This window comes from Sus scrofa, chromosome 4 (genome assembly GCF_054392235.1).
Source record: "Sus scrofa isolate SSC_HxYL_T2T_F1_AM1 chromosome 4, Sscrofa_HxYL_maternal_Yorkshire_Landrace_v2.0, whole genome shotgun sequence".
NCBI classification, from domain to species: domain Eukaryota; kingdom Metazoa; phylum Chordata; class Mammalia; order Artiodactyla; family Suidae; genus Sus; species Sus scrofa.
This window is the reverse complement of record NC_139386.1, coordinates 74,502,501-74,514,704: the sequence shown is the minus strand read 5'-3', so window position 1 is coordinate 74,514,704 and position 12,204 is coordinate 74,502,501. Positions and strand designations below refer to the sequence as shown.

The 12,204-nt window shown below is 36.2% G+C and overlaps 1 pseudogene across 1 annotated transcript in view; it reads right to left on the bottom strand.

Moving 5' to 3' along the window:
- LOC146403863 (uncharacterized) overlaps positions 1–12,204 on the bottom strand; it is a 411,127-nt pseudogene that overhangs the window by 215,405 nt on the left and 183,518 nt on the right. Inside the window, exon 3 of the transcript XR_014843729.1 lies at positions 7,407–7,472. The product of XR_014843729.1 is annotated as an uncharacterized LOC146403863 (transcript). The remainder of the gene's footprint in view (positions 1–7,406; positions 7,473–12,204) is intronic.

Below are 12,204 nucleotides of genomic sequence, written 5' to 3'. Positions count from 1 at the left end.
ATTCTGTATCTGGTAAAACTATCCTTCAAAAATGAAGAATAAATTGAGGCACTGCCAAGTAAATAAAAACAAGAAAGTTCACCATTAATAGATCTTCCCTATAAGAAACGCTAATGAAAGTTCTTAAGACTGAAATTCAAGAACACTAGACAGTGTTTGAATCCATGTGAAGAAACCAAGAACACATATAAAGGTAACTACATAGGTAGTGGTAAAAGTCAGTATTACTGTATTTTTAGTTTGTAACTCATTTTCTATTCCTACATAACATATAATTACATAAGACAATAATTACAAATCTCTACTGACAGATGAACAATACCAAAGAGATAATTTGTGACAATAATAACGAGAAAGTTTAGAGCTATATAAGAGCAAAGAGTTTGTATACTCTTGAATCTAAATTCAATTAGGTATTAATTTGAACTATATTGTTATAAATTAAAATGTTAATTGCATTAAAAATGTTAAAGGGCAGCCACTAAGAAAATAACTTGAAAACATGTAGTAAAGAAATGAGATGAAAACTAAAATGGAACATTAGAAGAAATTAATTAACCACAAAAAAAGCTAATACTAGAGGAAGTGAGGAACAAACACCTCGTGGTTCCTAGTCAGATTCGTGAACCACTGCACCACAATGGGAACTCCTGGAAGAATGGATTTTTAAAATGATCCTACTGTATGCTGTCCATAAGAGATTTAGTTTAGATCCAAGAACACAAATAGGTTGAAATAAGAAAGCCGAAAAAGATCATCCATGAAAACAACGCAAAAAGAGAGCCAGAGTGGCTAAACTAATACCATACAGAAATGACTTGGACAAAAATTACTATGTCAAAAAAAAGATTTAATAGGAGTTCCCGTCCTGGCTCTTGGTTAACGAATCCAACAAGGATTGATGAGGTTACAGGTTCAATCTCTGACCTTGCTCAGTGGGTTAAGGATCCAGCATTGCTGTGAGCTGTGGTGTAGGTCACAGACATGGCTCAGATCCCACGTTGCTGCGGCTCTGGCAAAGGCCAGCAGCAGCAGCTCTGATTAGACCCCTAGCCTAGGAACCTCCATATGCCGCAGGAGCAGCTCAAGAAAAGACAAAAGGACAAAAAAAAAAAAGATTTTATATAATGATAAGGTGACCAATACATCAACATCATATAACAATTATAAGAACATCTCACCTAATAATAGTGCTCCAAATGATAAAGCAATACCTGATAAATGTAAAGGAAAAAATCAAAAGTTTGAAAATAATAGTGAAGGCTTCAAAACCTCACTTTAAATAATGGATAGACTAACTAGTCAAGGAAAAGATAGGAAATGGAAGACAACAAGACTATAAATCAGTTATATTTAACTGGGAATACTCCATCCAACAACAGCAAAATACGCATTTTTCTTTAGTGCACATGGAGTATTCTCTAGGACAGACCGTATTTTAGATCTATCACAGCGTAACAATCAATAAATTTAAAAAGATCGAGTCATATAAATTCTCTGACCACACTGTAACGAAATTAAAACTCAAAAAAAGAAAATCTGGAAATTCATAAATATGTTCAAATTAAACACACTGTTGAACGAACACCAGTAAACTGAAGAAATCTCAGGGGAAATTAGAGAACACTTTGCAATGAGTGAAAACAAAAACACTACACATCAAAATTTATAACCTATAGTGAAAGCAGTGCTCAGATAGAAATTTATAACAGTAAATGCTCTCATTAAAAACAAACAAACAAAACAAAACTCAATTAAAAATTAGGCAGAGGACCTGAATAGGCATTTTTCCAAAGAAGATGTAGAGATATCCAACAGGTACTTTAAAAGATGCTCAACATCACTAATCAAATTAAATTGAAACATTAAAAACTCAAATCCAAAATGCAAATTAAAACCACAATGAGATATTACCTCACATCTATCAGAATGGCTACTATGAAAAAGACAACAAGTTACAAGTGTTGGTGAGGATGTGGAAAAAAGGCTATCCTTGTTCATTTCTGGTAGAAATGAAAATTGGTATAGTCACTATGGAAAATATTATAGAAGCTCCTCAAATGATTAAAAATAGAAACTGCCATATGATCCAGTAATTCCACCCATGGATATTTACACAAAGAAAATGAAAACACTAACTTGAAAAGATATATGCACCTGTCATAGCATTATTTATAATAGACAAGACATGAAAGCAACCTAAATGGCCATCAATGGATGAATAGGTAAAGTGCTATATATACAGTGGAATATTACTCAACCATAAAAAAGATTGAAATCCTAACACTATGATAGCATGGATGGATCTAGACAGTATGGTGCTAAGTAAAACAAATCAGAAAGGATGGAAATACTATATGATTTCACCTACATGTGGAAGCTAAAAAATAAAATAAATGAGCAACAATAACAATAAAAAAAAAAAAACAGAGTTGGAGGTATGAAGAGCAAATAGGTGGTTGCCAGAAAGGAGGAGATAGAGGAGATGAGAGAAATAGGTGAGGGAGATTAAAAGATACAAATTTTCAGTAACAAAATAATTGATTCACAGGTATGAAATGTACAGGGAGGGGAATAGCATCAATAATTATATGTAATATCTTTTTTTTTTTTTTTGTCTTTTTGCCATTTCTTGGGCCGCATCCACAGCACATGGAGGTTCCCAGGCTAGGGGTTGAATCGCAGCTGTAGCCACTGGCCTTTGCCAGAGCCACAGCCACAGCAACGCGGGATCCAAGCCACGTCTGCAACCTACACCACAGCTCACAGCAACACCAAGTCCTTAACCCACTGAGCAAGGCCAGGGATTGAACCTTCAACCTCATGGTTCCTAGTCGGATTCGTTAACCACTGAGCCATGATGGGAACTCCAATAATTATGTAATATCTTTGCATGGTGACAGATAGCAAGTAGACTTATCATGGTGATCATTTTGAAATGCATAGAAATATCAAATCACTATGTTGTATATCAGGAATCAACATAGTGTGTAGGTCAATTATACCTCAAAACAAACAAACAAACTCACCGGAAAAGAGATCATATTTGCGGTTGCCAGAGGCAGGAGGTGGGAAAAGGGAGGATTGGACTAAGGCAGTCAAAATGCACAAAACTTCAGTTTTAAGATAAATAAGTGCTAGGGATGTAATGTACAACCTGATAAACATAATTAACACTGCTCTGTGTTACATATGGAAATTGTTAAGAGGGTAAATCTTAAGAATTCTAATCACAAGGAAAATATATTCTATTTCCTGAATATTGTGTGTATATGAGATGATGGATGTTCACTAAACTTATTGTGGCAATCATTTCATGATGTAAGTCAAAGCATTATGCTATACACCTGAAACTTATACAGTGCCATATGTAAATTATATCTCAATAAAACTGGAAGAAAAAAGAGAAATCTTCCTTAAAATAACACATACAAACTTCTCTGTTTCTTTGTGATGATTTTTGTTGCTACAGACTACACAACTGAATTACTTCCAATTACTTTTTCCTTGTTAGTCATTCTCTTGAATTGTACTAGACACTTTTTTTCTCCAGGTTATTTTTTATTTTTCTTTTTTTGGCTGCCCTGCTGCATATGGAGTTCCTAGGCCAGGGATCAGATCCGAGCCGCAACTGGATCCTTAACTCACTGTGCCAGACCTGGGATCCAGGGATTGAAACTGCATCCCAGAGCTCCAGAGGTGCCACCCACCCCGTTATGCCACAGTGGGAACTCCTTTTTCTCCCTATTTTGACCTTTCATATATTCACCATTTTGACTTTTTATCCATTCCCCTTTTCCTCCTTTCCCCCTTTTCCCTTTGTTCCATTAAATTATATAATTTCACTAAAGGCTTGATATTTTTTAAAGACTAAATTTGACACCCATCTTTTTTCAGCTAATAGTAATTCTTAACTTCTACATAACGCCTTAGCATTAACAAAAGGCTTTTGGAATTGTATCATTTAGGATTCAAAACAAACTTGCGAAATAGAAAAGCTGTTTGACTTCAGTAACAGCTCAGAAGCCAAGGCGTAGTTTATAGTATCAGAGAAAGGGACAAATCCAAATCAGTTGTATTTTTCTTTATATTAGTCATATAAAGAAAAATACAACTGCCGGTCATATGTTTTGTGAGCTCTACTGAATAGAACCAATTAAGGAAAGAGCAATACAATTATTAATAATTTTATTTTTTTAAATTCTCCTCAGTGAAAAGTCCTCAAACATAAAATGTTGGAAACTCTGCATTGAAAACTCAAGATAAAACCTTTGCTTCAAGATTGGAAAATCAAAACGTCAAAGAGAACAATAAAGGGAATGCTAACACACAAAATATATCATCCGAGGTAACTGAGGATTTGTCCCAAGATGAAGGAACTGCAAATCAATAAAAATTCCACGAGATTCAACAAAGCAGTACATTTTCACAAAGGGATGACTTTATAAAATCCTTGCAAAATGATGCAAAGGATCTAAAAGTCAGAAACTAGATAAAAGCGCTAGAAAAAAAGAAAGAAGCTCAAATACTCTGAACTAATAGCTCAATTTATGCCCTTCAAAACAACCCCTACCAATTGGAAAGTGTCAGTACTGCAGACTTGCAGCTTTTGATAGATACTTGTCAACTAAGTCTTATTCTGATTATGGCCAACAGCTCTGATTAGGAAGGGTGGGGGGAGAAGAAAGGAAGAGTGGGGAGTGAGTGAAAGTAAGAAAAAAATAAAAGGCGGAGAGGGGAGAGGGTAGCGGGGAGGGAGAGAGGAAAGGAGAGGAGCAAACCTATGGCCAAAAAGGGAACAGTTTAATGACTAGGAAATCAAGTGGTGCCAAACCAACTTCCCTTGAAAATGAATGAGGTAAAAGTAGATCACAGAGATAAGGATTTATGTAAGGAAGAGACACTGGGAACAGCAAAAGTCTTTCATAATGACAGAAAAACTGGAAATCACTCCTAGCAAGAGCATGTCTAAGTACTCCCTTCCTTCCTTCCTTTCTTTTCTTTCTTTCTCTTTCTTTCTTTCTTTCTTTCTTTCTTTCTTTCTTTCTTTCTTTCTTTCTTTCTTTCTTTCTTTCTTTCTTTTTCTTTCTTTCTCTCTCCTTCCTTCCTTCTTTCTTTCTTTCTTTCACTTCTTACTGCCCCACCAGCAGCATATGGAAGTTTCCAGGCTAGGAGCTACACTGGAGCTACAGCTGCCGGCTTATGCCAGGGCCACAGAGATTCAGGATCCAAGCAATGTTTGTGTTTGACCTATATCACAGCTCATGGCAATGCTGGATCCTTAACCCACTGAGTGAAGCCAGGGATCAAACTCGCATCCTCATAGATACTAGTCAGATTTGTTTCCACTGCACCACAATGGGAACGCCTCAGTAACTCCATTTTTAGTCTCACGGTATCTGTTGGCACCACTTAAAACCTACATCACAGTAAACACCCTCTGCCTTTGAGATGGTCCTTAGCCTTGAGGGGGTCAATCACAGTACTCCCTGGACCTCCTATCATCAAAGTAATTTCAGACTGTGTGTCTTTACAATGGCCATTATAATATACCACTGGTGTGTTGAGATGGTTAGGATTTGTTTGCTTCAGGAACGGAGTGTCTAAGAGCTAGTCACTCATATGCAATTCAAGTAAACCTTGGTAACATATGAAAAGGATCCAATAACATTCAACCAGGAATCCACAGCAAGTTCTACAAGCAATCTCTTATTTATAGAAAATTCAAGTATTCTCCTTTTAAGTAAAGATAAATAAATAGTATGTTGTGACCAAGACTCCACGTGTCAAAGAGAATGTGAACTGAAGGAACTGGTGAAAAACATAACTAATTTTTTTGCTTCAATTCTTCTTCAGCTTTCTTTGGTCATAAAAGTAACTTAGAACAATGACTATGCTATTATTTCAGTAAAAATACTGCTCGCTAAGGAAATTCACAAACATTTTCAAGAGAAATTGTTCTGTTTGGAAACAGAACTAGTATCAAATCTTTTTTTTTTTTTTTTTTTTTTTTGTGTGTGTGTTTTTGTTGTTGCTATTTCTTGGGCCGCTCCTGCGGCATATGGAGATTCCCAGGCTAGGGGTTGAATCGGAGCTGTAGCCACCGGCCTACGCCAGAGCCACAGCAACGCGGGCTCCGAGCCGCGTCTGCAACCTACACCACAGCTCACGGCAACGCCGGATCGTTAACCCACTGAGCAAGGGCAGGGATCGAACCCGCAACCTCATGGTTCCTAGTCGGATTTGTTAACCACTGCGCCACTACGGGAACTCCAGTATCAAATCTTTATCGAAGATTTAAAGTAAAATTTTAACTTTTTAAGTATCGGGATGAAAAGAAACTCAGATTCGTTAATATGAAGATATTAAAAAAATCCTGGTGATGTTTAAGTTGTAATTTTATCCTCAGACTTTCAGGGGTTATATGAGCAGCATTTCTATTTCTCTGAGACTCATTCATTCACATTTCTACCTAAAAAATCTTTCTCTCCTCATATAAATTTCGTGGATTTATTATGTCCACCCAAACAAAGCTTTAAGTTTACCCTTCAATAGTCAGTACCTCTCTTCGTGATTGCAGATACCGAGCGCTCAGTTTTGTTTTGGTTGTTGCTTTTGCTTTCCATTTACAACTGTGGTGTAGGCTCCAATTTCAACCATGGAGTTAAATTATCGCTCTCAACCCTAGTACATACCAGAATCATCTGAAAGCTTTTAATATATACCCAGGTTCCATACCAAAAATTCAGTTAACTATAATTAACTGAAATTATAGTTAACTATAAATTCAGTTAACTATAAATTCAGTTAACTATAATTCAGTCTCCAGTAAAATATGAACGTCAATATTTCTTGAACTTCTTCAACTCAGTTTAGATTGCATCTAGGATTGAGAAATACTGGCTAAGGAAACCAAGACTAAGAGTCCCTTTTTTTCCTATGATGATAGTCATCATAACAAGAATATTTCAGGTCACTGTATAAGTCTTAAAAAACGCAAAGACTCGAAGCACACCATTGTAAAAAAAAAAACATATATTATCCTAAATTTTTCGATATGTAAAACAACACTAATTGGTATAGACCTAATATGTAGAGGCTGGTCATGGTTAGCTCTGAACAAAGCTGTGAAATGGACAAAATGAGTCTTTAATGCCCTCTTCCTCCTTTCTTCTCTCTACATCTTGTTCTCTCTGAATTTTCAATAGTAAGCGCACTACACAAAGCTTCTCTAGGGAGCTAAGGTCACAGGAAAATAGCTCCAGAAGAAAATAAAAATGACTCCTTCTTTGGAGTCAAATTTTTACTGTTTAATACACACCTGATTACATGATGACAATAAGAATGCAAACAAATAGAAGTCTGATGAACAAAAACACATTACTAGGTGAAACTGTCAGGCTTACCTTTAAATGCAGACACATATCTTTCTTGTGGTATGACATCATAAGTTTCCTAGAAAATTTCCTTGCCTATAAAAGAAAAAAAAAATCTTTAGTTTTCAAATAAGGCAGTAAAATGTTTGAAATTTGCCGTGCCACTTTATGACATTAGGAAAGATGTAACTTTTCTAAGCTTCAATTGTATAATGAGAAATAATAAAATATAAACATTAGATGAAATAAGGCATCCAATACAGATGAAAATCTTCAATAAGTATTAGCTGTTACTATGATAAAAACTATTTTTAGTTTCACCATTTTCTTAAGAAAACATTCTTTCATCTGGAGATTAGGTATTTACTTCTTCGTTTTTCCAAAACACTTTCTTTTTAGGGCTGCACCCGTAACATATGGAAGTTCCCAGGGTAGGGGTCAAATTTGAGCTACACACAGCAATATGGGATCTTAGCCGAGTCTGTGGCCTACACCACAGCTCACAGCAAAACTGAATCCTTAACCCACTGAAGGAGGCCAGGGATTGAACCTGCATCCTCATGGATACTAGTTGGGCTCATTACCTCTGAGCCATAACGGGAACTTCCCCCAAACACTTTTAAATATAATTTCATATTATTCTTGAAGAAGAAAGTCATGTGAGACCAGCAATTTCTAAAGATCATAATAGACAGGTAGGTGAAATTTAAGGGTATTGGTTATCAAAGAATCTCCTCATCAGAATCACTTGGAAAGTTTTTAAAATACAAATTCCTACACCACCCACAGATCAACCAATTGTTAAGCTGATGGAGACATAAAGCTGCAGAAGTAGCTCACATGCACAGTTAGGTTTGAGAATAGATTCTTTAGGAAGGCACTTCACACAGTGTACAGAAAACTGTTTACACTCAGGACTGTTCATAGTCAAAGCAGTTATCTTGCAAGGTGAGGGGTTTCCTGTCTCAGGAATGGTCCCAGTAAGACCAGAATGGCCATTTGGTACAAAAGCTTGGAAACATCTTTAAACACAGGAAGGGTAACTGATCTCTGTGAACTAAGGTTAACCTCCCTTCAATCCAGAGATTCAATTCCAAACAAGTTTTTATGAAGCAGAAACTTCCAAAAATATTTCATGTAGTTCATTTAACCAGTCTGCAAGAGAGGCTTTATCTACGAAAAATAAATTCCCAGAAGCTACATTTTGTCCAAAATGGAATCCAAATCTTAGGTTCTCATTTCAAGTAGAGGATACTTTCCACCACTCCACCCCACTTCCTCTGGGCATAAAGACACTTCCTCTGTTGACTTAACTGTTTCTCATCAATAACTCCATCCATTGAGTTTCAAAGCCACCTGTTGTTATCCAGCACTTATCAGAGACATAAGTGTATCATTGGTGTGTCTTCTTCAGCCCCATTTTAAATCAATATCCCATTTATTTCACTTCCAAAATTGTTCTCTCATATTTCCTTCTCTTTACCTTCCCAATCCCATGACTCCAGATAATGAACTCTTGTATGAGTGTCTTCCCTAGCTAATCCATTTTATTCACAGCCACCAAATTAACCTTCATATTAAAAATCTAGAGAATGTTACCTCCTTGATTAAATATATTCAACACTCTCCCTTCCTTACAAAAAAATAAAATAGTCTGGCATTTTTAACTCCAATGAGTATTCAAAGGTTTTATATGAGAGTTTCCATCTGTGTGTGGGGTGCTTTACTTTCCATTACTCCTTTCCAACTAATGGAACAACAGTTCTGTGTGAACACAGCTCTCATTTCCTGGCCTCTTTTTGATTCCTTAGGTTGGTGCTCCCCTGTTTAATTACACCTTCCGGGCAAACAGGCAGTTAGAAAATGTGGTGTCCCAGATTCTTAGAAGCAGAAGCAGGGCAATGTGGAGGATCCGGCAATATAAGAGGCAATGTTTTGAGAAGAAAGGTCACCAAAAGTTCAGATGGAATATTATCAGTCTGAATGGGTTAAGCAAAAATAGAAAATCATTGTAGCAAGAAAGAGGATAGCATCCTAGCCTAGAAGAGAATACATGGAAGAAGTGAAGGGTAGAGAAAAAAATGTGGAGAAATTCCCCAAGTCAAATCGAAGGACTTTCATAGATGCCTTTGATCTCAAGCTGGGTGGAAAGAAAGATGTTAACATTGCTCTTCTCCTTTAGTCTGAACTTTTTCTTTAATCATGCCAATTTCTTGACATTGATAGCAGACCTATTAGTCATAACCTTTAGCACAGATTTCCACCAGGGAGCCTTCTCAATAGCTCCCATAAAAATGATCATTCCTTCCCTGAATTCCCACAGTATGCTGTTCTTATTTTTGTGACACATTTGATTCTTCCTATTTCATCCTAAGCTTTTGGAGGAGAGGAATCGTTTCACTGTCATTGTTGACTCTGCCCCAGCGGGGTCTGGCTGTTAATTACCCAAGAGCCTTTCCCTGTTTGTGTGTGTGTTCTGTCTCTCCCTCCTCAGTATCCCCCCTTTACAAATGAAGGAAATTAAGCCTATTTAAACTAAATGATTTGTCCAAGGAAATAATCACCATGAAATCTGACTTGCCTCTTCATTTTGTACTAAAAGGCTCTCTTCTACTCACTCTTATAAAGCTGTAATATTTCACCAAAAATGGAGCAATTTTGGAGTTGCTTTCCCAGGGAATTAGGATAGTCGATCAACTTATCTAAATACATAGGGAATTTATAGTAACCTTAAGAATTATGAAATTTTTCTTCTGAAACCCAACAGCTATAACATAAACTTTATAAAAACTTTTAAAATATGCATAAAACATTCTCAGCCCTACATACCGTCAGCTTGTCTGCATCTAAAACGAATGCTGACATTCTGCTTTGCCTTTTGCTTACTTGCTTTTGCCTCATGGTTTCTCAAACCCCACAGCAAATCTAGTGGTCTCTCTCCCTCTGGGAGCAAAAGCAAACCTCATTCTCTTCTCTCAGTTATTCTCTTGGTTTTGTCATCCATCAGCTACAGATTTTCTTCTCTCCTTCTCACCTATAGAGGATATTTTTTCATGAAGCAGTTCCAACATCCAGTAAAGCCATTTGTATTGACTGGTTCTGTTTTCCTAAGGAGTGAATCATCAGTTAGTTTCTGAGGTTCTGAATCAGCAGCACCTCAGCTCTGGCCAGTATTATTTGCAGTAGATGAAGTGACAGTGCTAGATGCTGACTGAGAGAACCAAGAAGGCAGAGAGAACGAACCTCTCTAGGCTTGCAGTGATTATAAAAGCATCACTACTAAAGAAAGACGCAGGTAAAGATGACGAATAACAATGGGTTTATTTTGGAAGTGGATTTAATTTGATCTCAATCAGCTTTTCTAAGGTGTACATTGTTAATATGCTTTTTTGAAATAGGATTCCACTGTGAAATAATTTAGCAAGCTGTATAAGGCTGCATATGCTAGAAAAATCACAGTGCACATTTTTCACATGTTGGGAGTTTTCGGTGATGAACATTGTTCAATGCAAATGCCTCAAATATAATCAACAGTAGCACTCCCTTTCTGATAACACGTCTGATGAGTATTCTCCAAGGAACACACTCTGGGAAACGTTAATCCAGTAGGTTCATATTGTTACGTTATCAGATCATAAAAAGATTCTGGAACTGATAGAATCAAGACCGTGATTTGCATGACTCAGCCAGTAATTTGTAAGGGACTGAGTTCTCTCTTACAAGTGGAATACTAAGAAATATTATGCAATGTGTTTGAAGAAGTCTGAAGCCTTTATTTGCAAAAATTGTATTTTTAAAATAAAATTTGATCTGATAGTATAGAAAAGATTTCCTTTCCTCTTTCTTCTCCCCTGTCCTGTTCTTCACATCTGACTCTTGACTTAAAAACATAAAACGAATTTTTAAAAACTTTTCCTCCTAAGATTTATAAAAAATAAAACAAAATAGAGCCAAACCAATAGGATTAAATTTCTGTAACTGGTGGCACTGTGACTCTTAGTGGACATATAGATAGATATAGATCATATAGATATAGATATGGAGATAGATAGATATGGGTATGGTCTCTGTACAATGGTCAGAATTCTTTGTTATAAAAGGGGATAAATCTTTTGTTATAAAAGTGTTGACTTAAAGATAGAAATATAACAAGAAACGCTTTTCATAAACACTACATACTATTCGAGAATTCTTTTTGAAAATTACTCCTTAAATCAGATGAAATTTTTCACTTTATACGTGAATCTATTATGCATATGCATCAAATATAGGGCACTAATACCTTTAAAACCAGTCCACGCTCTCATTCAACTGTGAAATATTATTTTTTCAAATATGAAGGGAACTGAATCAAAGTTGAGTCTTATGCTTTTATTTACGTTTAAGATTTAATTATAGGTGTGCAATCATTGAGTTAATCCAGTTTTGGCTAACAAAAACTACGCTTTTTTCATTTAATCATCACCTCAGTTCTATGGGGTCGACATGTTATAATTCTCATTTGACAGATGTGGAAACTGAGACTTAGAAATAAAGTAACAGGTCACATAGCTGGTCAGAAGCAGATCCAATTAGGAGATGAAATCCAACCACGCAATTTGAACATCTTCCTCCTTTCCTCTACTTTCTGATTCTGTTTGAGAATATACGGGGCCAAATAAGCCATTTGATGAAGAGTTATTCTAAGTAAAATGCTCCTGTAACTCAGTGGGTATGGGCAGGTCCTGCTGTACAACTGGAGTTGATTGACTCTGGACAACTTCCCCGAAAGCTGTCTTTAATATTTAAGGATTAAATGAGATACTGTATATAAAATGCTCACTTTTTT